Source organism: Meles meles, chromosome 7, assembly GCF_922984935.1.
Source record: "Meles meles chromosome 7, mMelMel3.1 paternal haplotype, whole genome shotgun sequence".
NCBI lineage: Eukaryota > Metazoa > Chordata > Mammalia > Carnivora > Mustelidae > Meles > Meles meles.
Window position 1 is genome coordinate 93,341,012 of NC_060072.1, and position 4,897 is coordinate 93,345,908.

At 35.9% G+C, this 4,897-nt stretch overlaps 1 pseudogene; it reads left to right on the forward strand.

Annotated features, from left to right (window-relative positions):
• Positions 1-268: 268 nt before the first annotated feature.
• LOC123946419 lies at positions 269-1,230 on the forward strand (annotated as a pseudogene).
• The last annotated feature ends 3,667 nt before the right edge of the window (positions 1,231-4,897 follow it).

Consider the following 4,897-nt stretch of genomic DNA (forward strand, 5'->3'; position numbering starts at 1 on the left):
AAAACTCCTTGCTCTAGCACTTTTAGCTCTGTGATATTGAATATTTTCAAACTTGCCTTAACTGGAGATTTCACTGGTAAAAGAGAGGAAATTAATGGATTATTGTTATTATCAATTCAAGTAAATTCTCATCTGTAGATGGAAACATGGTGTATTTCAGCCAAATTCTGGCTCCACACTTAGACCTTTGCTAACCCTCTCTTCAAATTTGTTCCCTGTGTTTTCTCCTAGAGGTCTGGCAGGAGAACAACAAATAAGCAACTGGAGAATGAGAAACCACACAGACCTAACAGAGTTCATCCTCCTGGGATTGTCAAATGACCCGCAGCTTCAGGGAGTGATCATTGTCTTTCTGTTCATCACCTACATGCTCAGCATCACTGGGAATCTGACCATTATCACTCTTACCCTGCTGGATGCTCACCTCCAGACATCCATATATTTCTTCCTCAGAAACTTCTCCTTATTAGAGGTTTCATTCACCACTGTCAGCATACCCAAGTTCCTGGGCACCCTGATTACAGGAGATAAAACCATTTCCTTTAATGATTGTATTGCTCAGTTATTTTTTTTTTTCATTCTGTTGGGAGCCACTGAATTTTACCTCCTGGCTGTGGTGTCCTATGACCATTATATTGCCATCTACAAACCTTTGCATTACATGACCATCATGAATCCCAGAGTTTGCAAACTCCTTGTCTTCTCCTCATGGTTGATTTCATTCTTAATTATATTCCCTGCACTCATGTTGCTCTTACACCTTAATTACTGTAGGTCTAATATTATTGACCATTTTACCTGTGATTATTTTCCCCTACTGCAACTTTCTTGTTCAGACACAAAATTCCTAGCAATAACAGGGTTTTCCTGTGCTGTGTTTATTTAATGTTCACATTGGCATTAATATTTCTATCCTGTATATATGTCATCAGAACAATTTTGAGGATTCCTTCTGCTAGTCAGAGGACAAAGGCCTTTTCCACCTGTTCATCCCACATGATTGTCATCTCCATCTCCTATGGCTGCTGCGTTTTTATATATATTAAACCCTCAGCAAAAGACAGAGTGTCTCTGAGCAAGGGAGTTGCTGTGCTAAATACCTCAGTAGCCCCCATGTTAAACCCTTTTATACACAGTCTAAGGAATGAGCAAGTCAAGTGAGCCTTCATGGACAGGGCAAGGAAGATGTATTTTTCTCAAGCAAATGAAATACTATGGTACATGAATTAGACACACCCATTGCAGGCAATTTAAAATATACAAAAATGATGTGCTCGTTTCGGCAGCACATATACTAAAATATGCAAAAATGAAGTGTGAACAACTTCTTCAATTTACAATGGCCTTCCCGTCATCCTATTCATTACTTCTTTCTAACAGTTTACAAGCACATTTAATATATTTCCCATTCAATTGCTATAACTTCATATGCCTGTCTGGTTCTCATTCTTCTGAACCCATTGTTAGATGAAACTTCTTGAACAGTAATTATTTTAATTCAGAAAGGTGTACTTTGAGATTTATTTGGGAAAACAACCATCACCCAGAATGGAAGGGATGTCATATAATTATTGATATGATATTTTCCTTATTCTATACAGACAATATAATTTGTGATTTTCATTGATCTTTGTCAGAAATCCATTCACCATCTTGCAGTTCCTCTAGGAAAAAATTTTCAAATGCCACATTTTTTTTTTGAAATTTGTGAATGCTTTCATTTAAAAACCAAAAAATGTTGCTTACCTAATAGAGTATGTCCATATAATCTACCTATTGCTAAAATTTAAAAAAAGCATAGATCTTTAAAAACATAAATGGACCTCCATATTTCCAAATCTCATAATGACTCAGTAGATATAGACAGATATAGAGGGTAAATACATGCATGCATACATCCACAGATAGACAAATACTGTAGAAATTCGTGAAGAAATAGCTGTTTTAGATGTGTAGGAAGTTCATTTTCTGTATTTCCATGGAATGTAAGCTCTGCTTCCTGACTACAATGGAATATATATGTATAAATCCTTTCTTAGTTTTGGACTAGTTTGAAACCAGTTTGAAACTGGGCGTATATTTAAATTTTTAATGCCTAAACAGTAAAATCATTTAAGTTTTGTAGAAAATAAAAACTTCATAACAGAGCAAAACTTAGAATTTCAGCAGTTAAAATACTCATCCACTCATTCAACTTAAAGTATTAAGTGCCTAAAGTATTTTGGATGATGTGTGTGTGTGCATGTGTTTATGTGGGTGTGTGGGTGTGAGAAAGTGAAAGAAGATTATGGATATAATAAGGTATTCTAAATAATATTAACCATTATTTAGTAATATAAAATATACTATAATCCTAATTAGTGCTGCACCATTAATAATGATCTCTATGCAATATATTCAACTGAGAAATAAAAGCACAGGACTTGTTGAGCTAGGCTCTTTCCATAGTTTCACTATTATGGACATTGGGGTCTAGGTGCCCCTTTGGATCACTACCTTTGTATCTTTCGCTAAGTGCCTAGTAGTGCAATTGCTGGGTCATAAGGTAGCTCTATTTTTAACTTCTTGAGGAATCACCATACTGTTTTCCAGAGTAACTACCCCACCCTGCATTCCCACTAAGAGGGTAAGAGGATTCCCCTTTCTTTGTCACCTCGCCAACAACTGTTATTTCCTGAGTGGTTAATTTTAGCCATTCTGACCAGTGTAAGTGGTATCACATTGTGGTTTTCATTTGTATTTCCCTGATGCCAAGGGATGTTGAGCATTTTTTCAGGTGTCTTTTGTGCATTTGTATGTCTTCTTTGGAAAAGTGTCTATTCATGTTTTCTGCCCGTTTCTTAATTGGTTTATTTGTTCTTTGGGTGATGAGTTTGGTAAGTTCTTTATAGATTTTGGATACTAGCCCTTTATCTGATATGTCATTTACAAATATCTTCTTCAATCATGTTGCTTGTCTTTTGGTTTTGGTGAATGTTTCCTTTGTTGTGCAAAAGCTTTTTATCTTGATGAAGTCCCAATAGTTCATTTTTGCCTTTGTTTCCTTTGCCTTTGAAGGCATGTCTAGCAAGAAGTTGTGTGGCTGAGGTCACAGAGGTTGCTGCCTGTGCTCTCCCCTGGGATTTTGATGGATTCCTGCCTCACATTGAGGTCTTTCATCCATTTTCAGTCTATTTTTGTGTGTGATGTAAGGAAATGGTCCAGTTTCATTCTTCTGCATATGTCTGTCCAACTTTCTCAACACCATTTGTTGAAAAGACTGTGTTTTTGCCACTGCATATTTTTTCCTGCTTTGTCAAAGATTAGTTGACCATAGAGTTGAAGGTCCATTTCTGGGTTTTCTATTCTGTTCCTTGATCTATGTGTCTGTTTTTGTGGCAGTACCATACCTTGTTGATGAGTATAGATTTGTAATAAAACTTGAAGTCTGGAATTGTGATGTCACCAGCTTTGGTTCTCTTTTTCAACATTCCTTTGGCTAGTCAAGGACGTTTCTGGTTCCATACAAATTTTAGGATTATTTGTTTCAGCTCTGTGAAAAAAGTTGATGGTATTCTGACATGGATTGTGTTGAATGTATAGATTGCTCCTGGTAGCATAGACATTTTAAGAGTAGTTATTCTTCCATTCCATTAACACAGTGGTTTTCCATTTCTTTGTGTCTTCCTCAATTTCTTTCATGAGTGTCCTATAATTCTATGAGTATAGACACTTGCCTCTTTGGTTAGGTTTATTCCTAGATATCTTATTACTTTTTGGTGCAATTGTGAATAGGATCAACTCCTTCATTTCTCTTTCTTGTCTCATTATTAGTGTATAGAAATACAACTGATTTACGTGCATTGATTTTCTATCCTGCCACTTTGCTGAATTCCTGTTTGAGTTCTAGTAATTTGAGGGTAGAGTCTTTTGGGTTTTCCGTGTGAAGTATCATATCATCTGTGAAGAGAGAGAGTTTGACTTACTCCTTTTCAATATGAATATTTTTCATTTCCTTGTCTGATTGCTGAGGCTAGTACTTCTAGGTGTATGTTTAACAACAGTAGTATGAGTGGATATCCTTGGGATGTTCCTGACGTAGGTGGAAATCTCCCAATTTTTCCCCATTGATAATGTTTGCCTGGGCTTTTCGTGTATGGCTTTTATGATATTGAGGTATATTCCCTCTATCCCTACACTGTGAAGAGTTTTAATCAAGAAAGAATGCTGTACTTTTTCTATATCTATTGAGAAGATTATATGGCTCTTGTCCTTTCTTTTATTAATGTAGTGTATCACATAGATTGATAGGTGGATATTGAGCCACCCTTGCATCCCAAGAATAAATCCCACTTGATAGTGGTGATTTATCCTTTTAATGTATACTTTGGGATCCTTTTGGCAGATCCTTTTGGTTAGATCTTAATGTACTGTTGGATCTTGGTGAGAATTATTGCATCCATGTTCATCAGGGATATTGGTTTGTAATTCTCCTTTTTGGTCTTTGTCTGCTTGTAGGATCAAGGTAATGCTGGCCTCATAGTAAGAGTTTGGAAGTTCTCCTCCATTTCAGTTTTTTTGCTTTTTTTTTTTAATTTATTTATTTTTTCAGCATAACAGTATTCATTGTTTTTGCACAACACCCAGTGGATTTCAGTTTTTTGAAAGAGCTTCAGTAGAATAATACCTATTCAGTAGAATAATACCTATTCAGTAGAATAGGTATTATTTCTTCTTTAAACGTTTTAATAGAATTCCCCTGGAAAACCATCTGGTCCTGGACTCTTGTTTTACTGCTTCAATTTCCTTGCTAGTTATGGGTCTGTTCAGGTTTCCTATTACTTCCTGTTCACATTTAATAGTGTGTACATTTCTAGGAATGCATTCATTTCTTCCAGATTGCCTAATTTGTTGGTGT